This window comes from Aotus nancymaae, unplaced genomic scaffold (genome assembly GCF_030222135.1).
Source record: "Aotus nancymaae isolate 86718 unplaced genomic scaffold, 86718_ANA_hifiasm-v0.15.2.pri h1tg000079l, whole genome shotgun sequence".
In the NCBI taxonomy this organism is placed as follows: domain Eukaryota; kingdom Metazoa; phylum Chordata; class Mammalia; order Primates; family Aotidae; genus Aotus; species Aotus nancymaae.
The window spans coordinates 742000-762720 of NW_026988494.1; the positions used below are offsets into that span (position 1 = coordinate 742000).

Genomic DNA, 20721 nt, shown 5'->3' on the forward strand with positions numbered 1-20721 from the left:
CGGCAGCAATATGGTGACCTCCCGGGAGCGGGGGACCACCAGGTTGCCTAAGGAGGGGTGAACCGGCCCAGGTAGGAAACGGAGCAGGTCAAAACTCCCGTGCTGATCAGTAGTGGGATCGCGGCTGTGAATAGCCACTGCACTCCAGCCTCGGCAACACAGCGAGACCCCGTCTCTTTTTTATATTTAAAAAAAACAAAGTTTATCTGGATAAATAAACTGGTGAACATATTTTAGATTTTGTAAAACAAACAAACAAAAACAACAATAACAACTAAGAGTCTACTAGTCCTACAAGATATTGAGACATATTTATACAAAATAGCCAGATCTTTGTTCTGTAACAGAAAGCCCAGAAAAGCTCTTACAAGATACGGGAATTTATTGTAAACTAAAGAAGATGGCTTGAACCCAGGAGGCAGAGGTTGCAGTGAGCCGAGATCGTGCCACTGCACTCCAGCCTGGGCAACAGAGTGAGACTCCATTTCAATTCAAAAAATAAAAAATAAATAAAATAAACAAGATGCTACAATATGTAAGGAGATGGGAGATTTATGATTGGAACATAATTGGCTGGCAATGGGAAAAAAGATCAAGTTAAACCCTTACCTCAGAGCATATACCACGATAAATTCCAGATGGATTCAATGGCTAAATAATAAAAATCGAACCACGGGGAGAAAACAGCCTACGATCAACAGAATCTGTCAGAGTTCTGTAGGAAGGATGAGGATCCAACTTAGAAGTAATTAATGAAATCAGACACAAAATAAAGATAGACTTGGCTACATAAAAAAAAAATGAAGCTTCTAACTGTGTGCCTTCAAGTTAAAAGGCAAACAACAGGCCATGGAAAAACAAAAGCTGTTAGTATTGTTATTACCTGAGGAACTCGTGGAAACCAATAAGATCATTTAAGCCCAGGGCCAGGCACGGTGGCTCACGCCTATAATCCCAGCACTTTGGGAGGCCGAGGAGGGCTGATCACAAGGTCAGGAGATTGAGAACATCTTGGCCAACATGGTGAAACCCCATCTCTACTAAAAATACAAAAATTAGTGGGGTGTGGTGGTGCTCGCCTGTATCCCAGCTACTTGGGAGGCTGAGGCAGGAGAATTGCTTGAACCTGGGAGGCTGAGGTTGCAGTGAGCCGAGATTGCACCACTGCACTCCAGCCTGGGCAACAGAGCGAGACTCTATCTTACAAAAAAAAAAAAAAAAAAAAAGATCATTTAACAGAAAAATGAACGATTATAACAGCTTACTATGAGTTAGACACTACATTAAATACTTCATATGTATCGTCTCATTTAATTTCCACCCCCCCCACTTACTCTTACAATCTCATAAAGAAAGTGTTGTTTATTTTATTTTATTTTATTCTGAGGTGGAGTCTTGCTCTGTCACCCAGGCTGGTTGACACCATCACTGTCAACCCTCCCAGGTTCCAGTGATTCTCCTGCCTCAGCCTCCAGAGTAGCTGGGACTACCGGCGCATGTCACCACACATGGGTAATTTTTGAATTTTCAGTAGAGATGGGGTTTCACCATGTTGACCAGGCTGGTCTTGAACTCCTGACCTAAGGTGATCCGCCCGCCTCCGCCTCCCAAAGTGCTGGGATTACAGGTATAAGTCACCACACCCAGCTGTAAAGTATTGTTATGGCCTTTTTTGTGTTGTTTACAGGTTAAGTTGGCTGCATTTTCACCCTTTAGAGCAGAGGCTGTTGATCTGGGCCTAGCAAGGAAGGGTTTCAGAAGGTTCTGACCTCCCTGAAATTGTATGCAAAAGTATGTGTGTATGCATGTTTGCATCAGTCTCTCCCTCTCCACTTCCCCACATACAGTCAAGTTCCACTCCAGGAACAATGTTTTAGGTTAACTAAAGATTGATTGCTTTTCAAATCTGAAAATGGAGGTAATATAAGATTCTTCAGTACAAGGAAGTACTAGCCAAAGAAGCCCTTCTATGGAAAATCCAGACCTGCCAGAAATTAATATAGGAAACAGCCAGCTTTGAAGACACCAAGAGGGCAGAAAAAGGTAGAGAGCAGGCCTAGCAGTGCTCACCACTCCAGGCAGGGTGTGCCTTCCCAAATGACCAGTGGGAGGCGGTGGCATTGGGCAGCCTATGGGTTCCATCTAAGTGACTGTGTGCTGACCCAAGTGTGAAATGCTCATTGCAAGAAGGCATTTGTTGGTTGAGTCAAGTTACCATAAAAAAAAGAGAGTTTCAACCAGGCATGGTGGCTTCTTCCTGTAATCCCAGCACTTTTGAAGGCTGAGGCAGGAGGATAACTTGAGACCAGGACTTTGAGGCCAGCCTGAGCAACATAGCAATGCCGCATCTCTACAAAAAATAAAAAAGTAGCCTGGCGTGGTGCTGTTCACTTGTACTCCCAGCTAATCTTGAGCCCGGAGGATCGCTCAAGCCCGGAAGGTCAAGGCTGCAGTAAGCCGTGATTGTGTCATTGCACTCCAGATTGGGCGACAGAGTGAGACCCTGTCTCAAAAGAAAAGTAAAAGAATCTCAAGGACTGCTACTGATACAAATGAGAATCCTCAAAGGCACATAAAATTGGGCCAGAGCATAAAAGGCATACTTTATGTGGGAGGTGCAAAAGGATTAATTTTAACATCTCTTTCTTTGGGATGCTCTTTCACTAGACTTCCTTTTAGGGTAGTTTCTTCTAAGAAACTATGTTGATGAAGGAAACGGCACCCAGGAGCCTCTCCCCATCTGGGAAAAAGTGCCAAGGTTCAGCAGGGAAAGGAGGAATGAAACGGGTTGCCCAGGCCCAATTTTGTGAAGCAGGAAACTTAAAAACTGGGGGAGCACTCTTTAAGAAAAATGCTAAAGGATCACATGAACACAGTGCTAGGGCCACGCTAGAATGAAGGGGTCCATGCAAGTGAGGGGCCTGAAGCTGAAGTTTCCTCAGCTTCATGGTAAATTCAGCTGTGCCCAGAGCCCAAAAGAAATCCCTACAAGTCCTACAAGATATTGAGACATATTTATACAAAATAGCCAGATGTTTGTTCTGTAACAGAAAGCCCAGAAAAGCTCTTACAAGATATGGGAATTTATTGCAAACTAAAGAAGATGGCTTGAACCCAGGAGGCAGAGGTTGCAGTGAGCCGAGATCGTGCCACTGCACTCCAGCCTGGGCAACAGAGCCTGTGGCTCGGGAGTGGTCCAGCTGGCCTCAACTCTGCAAGTGAAATGTCCATTTATGGAGCCAGGGGGTCACATTGACCTCTATCTTCTTAGAGAAAATAAAAATATTTAACTGTTGGAAACTGGATAAAACTGTCAAAAGATATCTCCTACAGATTGTGAAACCTAACTCATGGCTCTGTTCCTTCTATACCCGTTGTAAACAGACAAACACATACACACACACACACACACACACACACACACACACACACACATGATTTTAATTATTAAGATAAAAAAGCAAAAGTCCAGGTGTGGTGACTTACGATTGTAATTCCAACACTTTGGGAGGCCAAGGCAGGAGGATCGCTTGAGTCCAGGAGTTTGAGAACAGCCTGGACCACACAGTGAGATCCCATCTCTACACACATGCACACACACAAAGATAAATAGAAAAACTATAATGCTTCTTTAACACTGTGTGTCTATGCACCTTTGCCCTTTGAATTTCCACAAGACCTATGGTAGAACCTAATTCCCTCACCCCACATCCCACATCCATCATTTCCTTATTACTTCTGGTAAAAGAACCCTCTGAATTTTTGCTGACTACATGGTCACCCAGCAAAAGGCCAAGTTTTCTGGCTTTTCTATACCTAAGTGTGGCCTTGTGACTCAGTTCTGACACATGGGGTGTGAGCACAAGGGGTAAATGCAAATTTGGGGCAGTGTCTTTTTTTTTCTTTTAGAGATAGAGTCTCTGTTGTCCAGGCTGAAATGCTGTGGTGCAATCATAGCTCACTGCCACCTCAAGCTCCTGGGCTCTAGCAATCCTCCCACCTCAGCCTCTTGAGTAGCTGTGACTCCAGGTGTATACCACCATGTCCGGCTAATGTTTTTTGTTTTTTTGTAGAAATGGGGTCTTGCTATGTTGTCCAGGCTGGTCTTAAACTCCTGGGCTCAAGCGATTTTTACCCCTTGGCCTCCCGCAGCAGTAGGATTACAGGCATGAGCCACTGCACCTGGCCCCTGGGCCAATGTCTTTAAAAAGAAAACTGCATTGTCCAGCCACTCCCGGCCTAAGGTGAGCCAACTTCTGCTGTGTGAGGACCACGCTCTGAACAGGACAGAATCACAGAACAGACAACTCGTGCCAGGCTGACCAGGGAGCCGAGCAGCCTGCGGCCCTAGACTAATTGCTGCCTGAGGACTGTTCTGTGAGAGAGAAATAAAAGTCTATCTTTTTTTTTTTTTTTGAGATGGAGTCTCATTCTGTCGCCCAGGCTGGAGTGCAGTGGCGCGATCTCGATTCACTGCAACCTCTGCCTCCTAGGTTCAAGCGATTCTTCTGCCTCAGCCTATCAAGTAGCTGGGATTACAGGCTTGTGCCACCACACCCAGCTGATTTTTGTATTTTAAGTAGAGATGGGCTTTCACCATGTTGACCAGGCTGGTCTCAAACTCCTGACCTCAGGTGATCCACCCGCCTCAGCCTCCCAAAGTGCTGGGATTACAGGTGTGGGCCACCGTGCCTGGCCTAAAAGTCTATCTTCTTTATAGGACTGTGTCACTGGGTCCCTTTGTAATGGCAGCCTCACCTCCACCCTCACATTACAACCTCCTCTGAGGCATTTCAGCATCTAAGCTTTAGATGAAGTTACGGGAAGAATCTGCCTTAAATTTCATTCCACATTCTTCTGAGCAGCATTACATTAAATTCCCTTCAAAGATTGATGCATTTTTAAAAATGATAAATTTATACAGAGCATCCCAAATCCAACAATCTAAAATCCGAAATGCTTCAAAATCCAAAACATTTTGCTTGTCAACATGACACCACAGTGGAAAATTCCACACCTAACCTCATGTGGCCAATCAGTCAAAACTTTGTTTCATGCAAAAAATTCTTACAACTGTTGTTTGAAATTACCTTCAGGCTATGTGTAGAAGGTGTATAATGAATCTCATGTTTAGACTTGAGTCCCATCACCAAGCTATTTTATTATGTATATGCAAATATTCCAGAATCTGAAATCTGAAACACTTCTGGTCCTAAGCATTTTGGATAAAGAACATGCTACAGATATCTCAATGATGTCTTTTCTCAGAGCAGAAAATTCCCTAACCACAAGACTCAAGCCTGCCACGTGAATGATGTCCTAATTATCTTAAAAACAGGACTGAGACTACCCTTCCTTCTGCTGTAATGACTTGAGCTGTGATACTGACTTTCTAGAAATTAGGCAGTTGGATTTTTTTTTTTTTTTGGGGACAGAGTCTCACTCCTTCACCAGGCGCCAGGCTGGAGTGCAGTGGCGCAATCTCGGCTCACTGCAACCTCCACCTCCCGGGTTCAAGCAATTCTCAAGCCTCCTGAGTAGCTGGGACTACAGGCGCACACCACCAAGCCCAGCTAATTTTTGTATTTTTAGTAGAGATGGGGTTTCACCATGTTGGCCAGGATGGTCTCGATCTCTCGACCTCGTCATCCGCCCTCCTTGGCCTCCCAAAGTTCTGGGATTACAGGCTTGAGCCACGGCGCCCGGCCAGGCAGTTGCATTTTTAAAGACGACTGATGTTGGACAAAAACACTGAAGAGGGAGGGACTCAATATTTAGATTCCACAAAGGCCAAGTCTTCTGGGCAGAATGTATTTACATATTGAGGAAGGTTATTATCTTCTGTGGGGAGATTTCCTTGGAATAATATGATTGGATAAATCCAGTATTTGCCCAGTTCTAAGGATAAAATAGTAACTGACCCAAATCCTGTAAGTGAATTAATCATTGTTCTTTGGCTGAACACTAATTGGTACTAGTGACATTTCTAGCGCACACACACAGTTTTTTTAGAAATTGTTTTCCTATGGGCTCAGTCATTTTTTTTTTTTTTTTTTTTTTGTATTATTAGTAGTAGTATTATTTGAGATGGAGATCTCACTCTGTCACCCAGGCTGGAGTGCAGTGGCGCCATCTTGGCTCACTGCAACCTCCACCTCCAGGTTCAAGTGATTCTCCTGCCTCAGCCTCCCGAGTAGCTGGGATTACAGGTGCACACCACCATGCCTGGATAATTTTTGTATTTTTAGTCAAGACGGGGTTTCACCATGTTGGTCAGGCTGGTCTCGAACTCCTGACCTCATGATCTCCCACCTCGGCCTCCCACAGTGCTGGGATACAGGTGTGAGCCACCATGCCCGGCCCTGTTGTATTATTTTATAGAACTATGACAAGCAAGAGCAAGGTTATCCTCACCAGTCTTCCCTGTACCTCATCATGTATGATATAGGAAAATCATATGTGTTTTCTGCTTCCTTTGGCCAAGGCATAGACACTGAGTAGAATATATTTGTTTTGCATTACTTTCTGATCAAATGATAAATCACTGTTACAGATTGAATGTTTATATCCCCCCAAAATTCATAGATTGAAACCTATCTCCAGTGTGAGAATATGAAAAAGTGGGGCCTTTGGGAGGTGGTTGGGTCATGAGGACTCTGCCTGGGATCAGCGCCCTTATAAATGAGACCCCAGACAGTTCCTTCTTCCTCCTTCTGCCAAATGAGGACACAGGGAGAAGACACCCAGGAAGTCAGCTCTCACCAGACATGGAAGCTGCTGGTCCCTTAATCATGGACCCTCCTTCATCCTCCATACTTAGAAATAAATGACTGTGGTTTATAAGCCACCCAGGCTATGGTATCCTTATAGCAGCCTGAACAGTCTAAGATAATCACTGACTCCTAACCTAAGCATTCATCTCAGATCTCATAGAACCACAGGGATTTTTAGCTGGAAAGGACCTTTGCCAAAGATCACTGGGTCCAATATCCTTCTTTTTGGAAGAAGGTTTACTCAGGCACCAAAGTTTGCACAACTAGGATTCATAACTCTTGCAAGGAAGGTATGAATTCTGGAGTTTCCCCCAGCCCCAAAAGATATGCCCACTTGGTATGTGTAATAGAGATATCACTTCCCCCCTAAATTCACCTCATTTTAAAAGCACTGTAAATTATTTTATAAAGCAAATACATACAAAGAATCTTGTACTTTGTTTTAAAAGTATTTTTACAGCCTAGGCAACATAGTGAGACCTGATCCTTTCAAAAACAAAACAAAACAAATTAGCCGGGTGTGGGAATGCACACCTGTATTCCTAGCTACTTGGGAGGCCGAGGTGGGAGGATCATTCGAGCCCAGGAGTTCAAGGTTGCAGCAAGCTATGATCCTACCACCGCACTTCAGCCTGGCCTATAGAATGAGACCCTTTCTCAAAACAACAAAAAAAGTGTTTTTAAATACCTTTACTGTTTAAGGCAAAATAATACATTTGTACATTCATTCATTCATTTCACAAATTTGACAAATGACCAAGCTTTGCCAGCCTCTGCTGAGCACTGTGTTGAACAAAACAAACCCAGTTCCTGCCCTCATAGAATTTACATATGAATGAGCTTAGTAAACAAAGAAATATGTAATAGATAAATGGTCATGTATGAAATATAAGAATTGCAGGGGGCTCTGAGAATGGCTGGTGGAGGGCATTGGTGATGTCAAGGGAGGCTGCTCTGAGGACGTGACAAGTTGAAGCCTCAGGGATAGGCAGAAGCTGCCTGGGCGAAGTGTCGGGTAACAGCATTCCCACATCAAGACACGAAGGACCGAAGCAGCCTCCAGTCTCAAGCAAGCTTGGCTGAAGAGCAGCTGCTGGAGGGGGAGAGGGACTTAGGCTGGGGAGGCGGGAAAGGCGCGAGGCATGAGAGCCTGGAAGACCTTGTTAAGGATTCTTGACTCTGAAAAAGTGAATTTTTGACAACACAGAAAAGTTCAAGGAAGAAAGATAAACTTGCCCATAGTCTTGTCTTTCATAAACAGCCACTGTTAAAATGTTGGTGAGCAAGATACCCTTTTTTTCCTGTTTTTCAAAGAACTTTTAACATCTGGAATTGAAATATTTATATTAATACTTATAATCTGTCTTTCCCTAGTAGACATAAGCTCCGTTAACACAAAGCACCTTGCCTATTGTGGGAAGTAGAAAAGTTCCTCCTCAAAGTTTCATTTCTTGTTTAAGAAAAATTTGTAAGTGTTAGAAATAATAGTTTGTTTGAAACACTTGCTTCAAAAGCCTTCTTGGTTTTTGCTAGAAGCCCTATCAGCTGTTAGACATGCTTACAGGTGTGTAGTACATTCTTGGTCCTCGTACTTTAACCAAGATGTCTGTGCGGGACGTGCTCATAGGCATGTCCCAGCTCATAGCCTATGCCCCTTCCTTATTTGGACTTCCTTTTTTTTGCTCTCCATTGCTTTCACCTGTTTGGAAAAGTTTCAAGTTATTAGCCAATCGGGTTTTCATTTAGATTGTGAGGTCTGGCTCCAGCCAACGGAGATCCAACACAGCAGTAAGGACAACCCCAAACGTCTAACAAATAAATATGTCTGTTTTCCTTTGTTCATTGTACTCTCATGGCAAGATTGCTAATGGGAGTACCCTTTCTGCAGGAAGTAAAAAGAATTGCTTTGCTGAGAGATCCTTTGTCCCAGTACAAATTTTTCTTTGCAGCACAAAAAACAAAAATTTTATACATAACACCTATCTTGCTCCCTCTGCTCAATAATATTTGATGGCTGAATAAAGATTGCAAATCTCTCTCTTACATACACACAAGCATGTACTTACATGGACAAATGGAACAAGAGATAGGTGGATAGATACTTTTACACAAATAGTGAATAAGTACTCACCTCTAGCAAAAGACAATATGCATATTTAAATATTTATTGATTTTTATTAATATTTATTAATGTAAATATTAATATTTACATTATAGTAATATTTATTTAATAGAAATATTAATGTTTAAATATAAAATTGATTATTTATAGTATATTTTTGTTGTATAAATATTAATATAAATATTAATGTTTAATATTTAAAATTATAAATTAATATTATTAAGTATACATTTTGTCTTTTGCTAGAGGTGAGTACTTATTTAAGTTAAGAATTAATACAACAATAAACCTTAATTATTAAGCCTTAATATTATAAACCTTAATACAAACCTTAATCAATAGAGGTGAGTACTTTAAGTATGTATGTTTAAATATTTATTAATTTTAGTAATATTTGTATTGATACATAAATATTTATTACTATTTAATGTTAACAAATATCAAATTATTGTTTGTTATTAATAATAAATATTAATATTTAAAGCAACACTTTAATATGAATTTTTATTAATATTTATTAACATTAAAATTAAATTTATCTTTATTGATTGAAATGTACATAATGTCTTTTGCTAGAGGTGAGTACTTAATCGTTACACTGCTTGTTTTCTTCATAAGGTTCTGCTCCGCATGGAGGAAGAGGAAACCAGCATGTGCAGCCAAGACCTGTCCTGACCCCTTGTTGGGATGTGCCTCGTGCAAAGCCCACGTGTGCCTCCTTCTCTTCACTGCATAACATGCCTTTGTGCGTCTGTACATAATTTGCCTAACTTGCTCCCCATGGAGGGATGTTTAAGAGGTTCCCTGTTCCTCGTTATAAATGAAACCATGATGAACAACCCCGGGCATATGCATCTTTTCACACGCATATTGTTTCTTAGAGTAAAATCCTAGAAGTGGGATTGCTGTGTCAAAACACACTTATTTTCTATTTCGATACATAACAGTCAAACTGCCTCTGGAAAGGCTGTGCTTATTCACATTTGTAAACACAGTATATGAGACAGCCTTTCCCCTAAACCTTAATCAATGCTGAGTTCAGTCAGTCTTTTAAAACTCTGTCAAGGCCGGGCGTGGTGGCTCATGCCTGTAATCCCAGCACTTTGGGAGGCCGAGGCGGGTGGATCACGAGGTCAAGAGATCGAGACCATCCTGGTCAACATGGTGAAACCCCGCCTCTACTAAAAATACAAAAAAAATTAGCTGGGCACGGTGGCGCGTGCCTGTAATCCCAGCTACTTGGGAGGCTGAGGCAGGAGAATTGCCTGAACTCAGGAGGCAGAGGTTGCGGTGAGCCGAGATTGCGCCATTGCACTCCAGCCTGGGTAACAAGAGCGAAACTCCGTCTCAAAAAAAAAAACAAAACTCTGTCAAATGGGTGGAAATGATAAGCGACCACCAATGATTGTTGGCCTTATTTGAACACGTTTATTTCTGAAGTTTGAGTGTGTTTTAATGGATTTATTGAAGCACTGGCTTGCTTCCTCCCTCCCTCCCTCCCTCCCTTCCTCCCTCCCTCCCTCCCTCCCTCCCTCATGCCCTGCCCTGCCCTGCCCTTCGCCTTCACCTTTCCTTTCTTTCGTAAACGGAGTGTTTAAGTCTCTTGCCTTAAACAGTAGTACCGAATGTGTGGACCCTGGGCCAGCAACATCAGCATCACCTGGGAACACCTTAGAAATGCAAATTCTATAGCCGGGCATGGTGGTGTGTGCCTGTAGTCCTAGCTACTCGGGAGGGAGGCCAAGGTGGGAGGATCACTTGAGCCCAGAAGTTGGAGGCTGCAGTGAGCTGTGATTGTACCACTGTACTACAGCCTGGGCAACAGAGCAAGGCCCTGTCTCAAAAATAAATAAATACATAAATAAAATAAAACAAAACAGAAATGCAAATTCCTGAGTTCCGCTTCTACTGAATGAGAAACTTGGGGTGGGCCTGGCCATCTGTGTTATAAGTAGGCCTCCAGGTGACGCCCATGCGCACTTAAGTGCCTTAACTCATTGTTTTCTTTCTCGTCGTGTTGTAGACCCTCACTCTCTTACATAGAAACGTGTCTCCAACACCCAAACTGGAGACAAAAAGCTTTTTTTTTTTTTTTTTGAGACGGAGTTTCGCTCTTGATACCCTGATACCCAGGCTGGAGTGCAATGGCGCGATCTCGGCTCACCGCAATCTCCGCCTCCTGGGTTCAGGCAATTCTCCTGCCTCAGCCTCCTGAGTAGCTGGGATTACAGGCACGCGCCACCGTGCCCAGCTAATTTTTTATATTAGTAGAGACGAGGTTTCACCATGTTGACCAGGATGGTCTCGATCTCTTGACCTCGTGATCCACCCGCCTCTGCCTCCCAAAGTGCTGGGATTACAGGCTTGAGCCACCGCGCCCGGCGACAAAAAGCTTTTTGATCAGCAGCAAGTTCAATTATGTCCTCCTCCAAATGGTACTTATGAACTGAACATCATCTGCTATTTATTCCCTTTTGCCCACGATATCCTGAAACCCGTCAACAAACCTCAGGAGCGCACGGTGTCCCCAGCACCGAACTCACAGCCAAATCACAGCTGGAAGAGAGATTTTCTGTCGTTGTCTCCGCCTCACGTCATCCCCCATGTTCGATCCATAATCTATATTATCTCTGAAATACGGTTTGGAGATCCTGGCTCCATCTCCCACCCCAACGCAGGGTCGGGCAAGTGACCCAGGCCTCACTAAAGAGAATCTCCTCCCCCGTCTCTCCCGTCTCTTTCCCAATACACCACTTGGTTTAGCAAAGGGCACAAGACTCAAGCCCATCTATTTCATGTCTCCTGACAACCTCGCCAAACGTTTTCAATGAGTCAGCAAGAGGGACATTTTCATCAGTGCCTGGCCTCTTGGTTCAATAATCCCCTTTATTTAAGATGCTGTGTAAGCCTCATGCTGACAACTGGTAGAGGCATTCCCTGGGCTGGTGGGTGCCAGGAATGGATATGTGAGATCTCAAGGCAACATTCCTCCACCCCATTCCGCGGCTCCTGGCCCATCTGTTTGGCAAAAAGCTGCTGAGAGATTCCCAGAATTCACTCTCCCTCCACAACACCATCAAGGGCCACATTTAAAGAGTTCCCCTGACTTGGGTCGGGCGCGGTGGCTCACGCCTGTAATCCCAGCACTTTGGGAGGCTGAGGCAGGTGGATTGCCTGAGGTCGGGAGTTCAAGACTAGCCTGACCAACATGGAGAAACTCCGTCTCTACTAAAAATACAAAATTAGCCGGGCATGGTGGTGCATGCCTATAATCCCAGCTACTTGGGAGGCTGAGGCAGGAGAATCTCTTGAACCAGGGAGGCGGAGGTGGCAGTGAGCTGAGACAGCGCCATTGCACTCTGGCCTGGGCAACGAGAGCTTAACTCCCTCTCAAAAAAAAAAAAAGTTTCCCCGACTCTCAGAGATAGAGTCCTGGTGCTGGAGTCCTTTTTTTTTCCCTTGAGAAAGAAGCTGGCTCTTTCCCCCCACCCCCAATAAGATATTCAGAATCATTTTATCTCCAGCCATCCACACTTTAATTAAAGTCGTTCATTCAAAGACACCCATCGCGCTGCTCTCTCTCAGCAAGGGCACTGCTGGTCTCTGAGTGTGACATACAAAGCAGGAGCCGCGCGGACAGCCGCCGGGGAGGAACTGATTTTTACACAGACCTCAAGCCTCTGGTGACGAAAGTGGAAGAGCGCTCAACTAGGACCAAAAAAGGAGAGAATCTGATTCGGCTCCCACAGAGGGTTACCGAACTTGCGAAGGGGAGGAGCACGGCGGAGGGGACAGGGGAGGGAAAACCCGAGGGGGCGCCGGGACGAAATCCACGCTCCCCTCCAGAGTGTTGAGAAGGCAGGAACAATGCGGCCTCAGGACCCCTCGCTGCTTGGTAAAGAGCGTGAGAATTCGTGGGCTTGGCACTGCCAGCTAGAGCGACGCCACAGCCTGAGGGCCTGCAGAGGGCTCTCAGCTCAGCGGGGAAGCCGCGGGCTCCTTCGCTGCTGTGGGAGGAAGGATGGGGGAGGCCAGAGCCGGCAGCGCAGGGAGCACGCGTGTTCACACTCACGGACACGCCACGCCACACAGGGTTCCACGTATACACACACCACACTCGTGCACAGTCACACACGCACCTCCCTCAGCAGCCTCACACACACATCACACACCCCCACCCATACCCAGTCTCACACACACCACACACCATACATACACACACCAGTCACACACCACACACATCACACACCCCCACCCATACCCAGTCTCGCACACACCACACACCATACATACACACACCAATCACACACCACCCCCCCACCCATACCCAGTCTCACACACACCACACACCATACATACACACACCAATCACACACCACACACCCCCACCCATACCCAGTCTCACACACACCACACACCATACATACACACACCAGTCACACACCACACACATCACACATCCCCACCCATACCGTCTCACACACACCACACACCATACATACACACACCAATCACACACCACACACATCACACATCCCCACCCATACCCAGTCTCACACACACCACACACCATACATACACACACCAGTCACACACCACACACATCACACATTCCCACCCATACCCAGTCTCACACACACCACACACATCACACACCCCCACCCATACCCAGTCTCACACACACCACACACCATACATACACACACCAGTCACACACCACACACATCACACATCCCCACCCATACCCAGTCTCACACACACCACACACTATACACACACACCAGAGTCACACACCACACACATCACGCACCCCCACCCATACCCAGTCTCACACACACCACACACCATACATACACACACCAATCACACACCACACACCCCCACCCATACCCAGTCTCACACACACCACACACTATACACACACACCAGAGTCACACACCACACACATCACACACTCCCACCCATACCCAGTCTCACACACACCACACACCATACATACACACACCAGTCACACACCACACACATCACACATCCCCACCCATACCATCTCACACACACCACACACCATACATACACACACCAGTCACACACCACACACATCACACATCCCCACCCATACCCAGTCTCACACACACCACACACCATACATACACACACCAATCACACACCACACACCCCCACCCATACCCAGTCTCACACACACCACACACCATACATACACACACCAGTCACACACCACACACATCACACATCCCCACCCATACCCAGTCTCACACACACCACACACTATACACACACACCAGAGTCACACACCACACACATCACACACCCCCACCCATACCCAGTCTCACACACACCACACACCATACATACACACACCAGTCACACACCACACACATCACACATCCCCACCCATACCCAGTCTCACACACACACCACACACAATCACACGCCACACTCCCTCACCCATACCCAGTCTCACACACCACACAATCACACACACCACACACCCTCACTCATACCCAGTCTCTCTCACACACACACCACACACACAGTCACACGCACCACACACCCTCATCCATAGCCAGTCTCACACACACACACCACACAGTCACACACACCACACCCCTGACCCATATAGCCTCATGTACATATACACACATCACACACACACCACACCCCCAACTCATACAGTCTCACATACACATACACACCACACAGTCACACCCACACCACACACCCCCACCTACACATTGAGTCTCCTGTACACATATAATCACACACACCACACCTCCCCCACTCTCACATAACCCCACAGTCACACACACACCTCCCACACACAGTTTCACATATATGTAGTGACACACATCGCATATATACACCTCAAAGTCTCTGTGTCTGACACACACACACACACATTCTCAAGCACTTCAGTCCTAATACACGGCTTCTTGCTCAGCCCCATGGGCCATTCATATAGGGATATGGAATCAGTCAAACAAGACACACAATTATCAAGGGTGGAGGAGGACAAAATTCAACTCTCCACACTCTCGTTCCTTCTGCTCTGCAGCTTCGCCAGCGCGAGCCGCAGCAGCCACCAGAGGGCACCAGAACGTTCCGTCACATCATCCATCAACACATGAGAGAATTTCTTCAAAATCTGTATTTCTACAAATACAGAAAGTCACAATGAGCCCCCTCTGCATCCAATGCAGGGTGTTTATATGCAGTTTAACCAGCGGATCTCAATGAACAAGCACTGCACGTCCGCAGAAGGGAGACTCCCAACTTCTCAGAAGCTACAGGAAGTTCTCTGTGAATCATAGGATTTGACGACACGCCCCTTCGAGGCAAGATCCCGGCCAGCCGAAGGAATGGGGTGTCAAAAGGTCAATTTTGTCCTCCTCTATTTTCTCCTTCCTTCCTTTCTCCCTCCCTCCCTCCCTCCCTTTCTTCCTCTTTTCCGAGACAGGGTCTCACTCTGTCACCCAGGCTGGCGTGCAGTGGTGCGATCTCAGCTCACTGCAGCCTCGACCTCCTGGGCTCAAGAGATCCTCCTGCCTTAGCCTCCTGAATAGCTGGGACAAATAACACACCTGGCTAATTTTTTAAATAATTATTTGTACAGGCCGGGCGTGGTGGCTCACACCTGTAATCCAAGCACTTTGGAGGCCAAGATGGGTGGATCACCTGAGGTCAGGAGTTCAAGATCAGCCTGACCAACATGGTGAAACCCCGTCTTTTATTTTATATATATATTTTAAAATTATTTGTACAGACAGAGTCTTGCTCGTTGCCCAGACTGGTCTCAAACTCCTGGGCTCAAGTGATCCTCCCACCTCAGCCTCCCAAAGTGCTGGGATTACAGGCGTGAGCCACCATGCCCGGCCCCTAATCTATTTTCTTTCCTCCTACGTGTACTATAAAGTAGTATCCGAATGGCCCTCTCATTTTATCCCATCCAGCAAATATGTTGGCTGAAGAAACTGTTGCTCCCCACCAGGCCAACGCAAGCCAGAAACTTGGTGGATGGTGGTTGGCGCCCCCTGGTGGGAGGACAAGAAGCAGGCAGGAGATGGAAAACAGGTGAAAGATCACTCTGGACTCTACTCTGTCTTCTTCCCCATTATTGCCAGCTATTCTGGAAATTTGCGCACATCTCTTGGTTTTAGTCTTGTCTTCAAGACAACCTGCCAATCTCTGCTTTGGGTATCAACTGTAAAGGGCCCAGGTTATAAGGACCTGACCCGTGTTCCCAAGTGCCGTTACTATGGCCCACGGGGCACTCGTTAGGAACCAGGGCTTCACACACATCTGCCCAGAAGTGCCACAGCCTGAATATCATTCAGTCATCAAGGGGTTCGAGGGCCTTCTGAAGCCAATGGATACACAGGTGTGAAAAGGCAGAGGAAACGTCAGTCATCTTCCTCCCTTCGTATCTTGCCCAAGCTTTCCTACTTTTGTTTTCTCAAACCCCTATTTAAGAACAATTTTGGCTGGGCGCCATGGCTCACGCCTGTAATCCCAACACTTTAGGAGGCCGAGGCAGGCGAATCATGAGGTCAAGAGATCGAGACCATCCTAGGCAACATGGTGAACCCTTGTCTCTACTAAAAATACAAAAATTAGCTGGGTGTGGTGGCACGTGCCTACAGTCTCAGCTACTCGGGAGATTGAGGCAGGAAAATGGCTTGAACCGAGGAGGCGGAGGTTGCAGTGAGCTGAGATCCCACCACTGCACTCCCCCTGGCGACAGAGCCAGACTCCGTCTCAAAAAAAAAAAGAACAATTTTAACGTAGCCATAGAAACATAATATTTTGCCGTTGTTAGGAAAGCAAGACTCATAGACAAAAATACTTCAGCAAAGAAACCCAGGAGAGGTCTTCTGCCTCCTCTGTGTAAATGTAATACAGGATTTCTCTATAGCTATTTAGCTACAGAATGGGCTGGACAATGTTTTCTCAAACATTTACATCCCTGAAACCATCTTATCAGTAGGAAATAGCCATAAAAACTCCTTTTCTAGTAGATAAACAGAAGCCTCTACTGGTTAATGAGTTGCCTGGGTGGCAGAAACACCCTGGAATTGACTGGTAATTTGTGTCCTCTGCTGCAGCCAGGTTCATCACGACAGAAACCTGGCCTTAGTTTCTCAGCTTTTCCAGGCCTCAGTTTCTTCATCTGTAAAATGCAGATAATCATATCTATTTCATGGGATCCACGAAAGGATTAAATGGGATAATGGACAGGTTTCAAGGTCTCTGACAGTCCTCATTTCATATATGGTGTACATTTGTATTTTCACATGGAAAGATCTCTAAAAGTTTGATTATATTATCAAGAGATCTCTGAAGAGTTTTCAGAACTATTGCTGTACAGCAAAGCACCTTTGTAAGGTTTCTGGGAGCTCCTATCTTTACCAGTGACATTCCATGCTGTCAGGTTTCTATGAGAACATGCAGAGTGTAAGACAGATAAACAGGATGGGTTTTTCTCAGAAACAGAACTACTCTGCCTTTCAAAAATAGACAGGACTCTAAAGTTTCTATGTAACACTCCCAAATTTAAGCAAGCTAAATATAACATATTTTGCCTGGAAGTGTTATTAATATCACATGCAGAAGACATATACGATTGATAAAGACAAAACTGTACTATTGTACAATTGTACAAACAAAGAAAAAGTTACATCCAAAGTATCTGTAACAGTAAACCCTCTGAGAATGAAGCAAGGTCAAAGTAAGGGATCCTTGTTCACAGTCACTCCCCAAGGGTACCAAGTCTCCACAAATAAAAGTAAAAGCAGCTGGAAGATAAAGGAGGAGCAGAGAATAGTGGTTCATCATTCGTCCTTCCTTATATTAAACCTGTTTGTGCTTTATGTCCTGTTATTACAAAAAATAAACTCTACAGACTGTCCCTGAAAAATATATGCCTAACAAAGCATACTGATGACGGAGAGCATTTGAAGGTGCCATTTCAGTAGGGGAAGCTAACTTGCCTAAAATGCAACCTTAAGATGGACTGGAAATTGATTAGGCTGGTAAAAAATCTATGTGAAAAGCTAAGTTATAGATGTCCTATTTTTTTCCCCAGCTCCACACATCCCCCTCCATTCACGAGACCATTTCCTTTTGTTTGACTTTTTAGCATAAGTCCTGTCTGCAGAATTATAAACAAGTGTTCAGATTTCATACGTTTAGAAATGCTTTCTTCTGCTCATGTAAATCCCCACATACATAATAATGCTCACAGTGACTGAACATAAGAAGGCAGTCAATTAACACTTGTTGAATGAAAGAGAATGAAAAGAAAAAGACTAACAGTTGTTCAGTGAATGGGAATAAAAAGACAAACACCATCAAGGGAAAGCTGAAGACCAAATATCTTCCTGACTAGTAAAGGGGCAGTGTTAGCCTCGTGGACATTCATGTGTGGACAACAATCTCCTTTAGAATCAGAAAAAAACAACTTGTCACTAAAGCAAAGAGAAGAAGAGATCCAGCACTTATCTCACTTCTGAGATGAGACTCAGGCTTTCTTGGGAGAAAAAAGCAAGAAAAAGGTTATTTTCCATAAGATAATTAGCACACAGGTTGGAGGGGAGGGACGAGTATGTAACTCTACACCAAGTTCCAATGATCTCAGGATTTTCTGACAATCAAGTGTCCAGTACGTGTGTGTGCTTGGAGGCGGAAGAAACTCTTGTTGGCCTAGACAAAGAGGAGGTTTAATGGGCAGAAATAAAATTATACATTAAAAAAAGAAAGAAAGAAAAGCCATCAAGAGTTAAACGGAAAGAAAGAGAAGTTATGATACCAAATTTTTTTTTTTTTTTGAAATGGAGTTTCACTTTGTTGCCCAGGCTGGAGTGAGATCTCGGCTCACTGCAACCACCATCCCTTGGGTTCAAGCGATTATCCTGCCTCAGCCTCCCAGGTAGCTGGGACTACCAGTGTGGGCGACTATGCCCAGCTAATTTTTGTATTTTTAGTAGAGATGGGGTTTCATCATGTTGGCCAGGCTGGTCTCGAACTCCTGACCTCAGGTGATCCACCTGCCTCGGCCTCCCAAAACGCTGAGATTATAGGCGTGAGCCACCATGCCCAGCCTGATACTGAATTTTTAAAATGGTATTTCAAAGCTGTGGGAAAGGAAAGAATCATTTAATCCTTAATACTAGTAGTAGAGTAACTGGTTAGCTATTTTGGAAAAAAAAAAAAGTAATGTTAGAGCCTTATCTTACACTACTGTTTCTAGAAAGTTCAGCTAGAGCAAATGGTTTATTATCAAGAAAACAACTAGAAGAGGTCTCTGTGCTGCTTACTCATATATAAATGGGAAAGTAAAATTGTATAGACCTTACAGGGTAATTTTGAGGTTCACGTGAATTAATGAATGTAAGACCTTAGCATTTTTATGGTCCTTTTTTTTTGAGACAGAATCTCACTCTGTCACCCAGACTGCAGTGCAGTGGCATGATTTCGGCTCACTGCAACCTCTGCCTCCTGGGTTCAAGCGATTCTCCTGCCTCAGCCTCCCAAGTAGCTGGGATTACAGGCATGTGCCACCACGCCCGGCTAATTTTTGTATTTTTAGTAGAGAAGGGTTTTCACCATGTTGGCCAGGCTGGTCTCAAACCCCTGACCTAAGGTGATCTGCCCACCTTGGTCTCCCAAAGTGCTAGGATTACAGGCATGAGCCACCGCGCCCAGCCAAGACCTTAGCATTTTCCTAGCATATGGTAAGTGCTCAATAAATGCTAGCTGGCCTCATCATACAAAGAACTCATACAAATAAATATGAAAAAATTAATATCTCAGTACATAATAGGCAAGGAAAAATAACAAGAAATTAAGGAATTCAAAATGGCTAATAAACATAATATTCCCCTACTGATAAATTAAACATAACCCTTACTAATGAATTAAAAAATTAAAACAAGATTGCATTTTTTTTTCTTTTACCAGATTGATTTAAAATGATAGTGCCCAGCATTGAAGAGGAAGCTCTGGACCAGGCACGGTGGCTCACACCTGTAATCCCAGCACTTTGGGAGGCTGAGGTGGGTGGATCACCTGAGGTCAGGAGTTCAAGACCAGCATGGCCAACTTGGTGAAACCCTGTCTCTACTAAAAATATGAAAATTAGCTGGGTGTGGTGGTGGGTGCCTGTAATCCCAACTACTCAGGAGGCTGAGGCAGGAAAATCGCTTGAACCTGGGAGGCAGAGGTTCCAGCGAGCTGAGATCATGCTACTGCACTCCAGCCTGGGCGACGGAGCAAGACTCCATCTCAAAGAAAAGAAAAGGATGCTCTGAGACTGTCATTGTCATGAAGTGCTGGGAGAAGTATAACTTGGTACAAATCGGGGGGAGGAGGGAAATTTGGCAATATATGGTAATATGTAACAATTTAAAGCATCTTGCTGTACATTCTTTGACCCTGTAATTGAACTTCTAGGAAAGTATCCTAAGTTGTTACTCAGAAATGTATGAAGAATTACAAGGATGTTTATTAACTGTGGTGTTTATTTGAGCAAAAATGATAACCAACCTAAATATCAACCATTTAGAAAAAAATTAATTATGGTATATATAGGTGATGAACCATTAAGCTAGCATTAAAATAATATTTTTGAATTCAGTAAAGTAATATGGAGAAATGCTTATAATGTTAAGTGAAAACATCAGCATGCAAAACACATAGCATAACCCCATTTTTGAAAAATATACTTGCTGGACAAAAAGAGACTATAAAAAATGTAACAGCATGTTAACAATTATCTCCAGGTGAGGAGATTATAGGTGGCTTATTTTCCTT

At 44.5% G+C, this 20721-nt stretch overlaps 1 protein-coding gene and 1 long non-coding RNA gene across 4 annotated transcripts in view; one reads left to right on the forward strand and one right to left on the reverse strand.

The window, feature by feature from the left end:
- TACC1 (transforming acidic coiled-coil containing protein 1) overlaps positions 1 to 20721 on the reverse strand; it is a 127288-nt gene that overhangs the window by 72623 nt on the left and 33944 nt on the right. The gene's annotated exons all lie outside the window — the stretch shown is intronic.
- On the forward strand, positions 12702 to 20532 carry LOC135271452 (uncharacterized). The gene is made up of 3 exons (XR_010339597.1): positions 12702 to 12790; positions 15114 to 15287; positions 19870 to 20532. It is a non-coding gene; the product is annotated as an uncharacterized LOC135271452 (long non-coding RNA).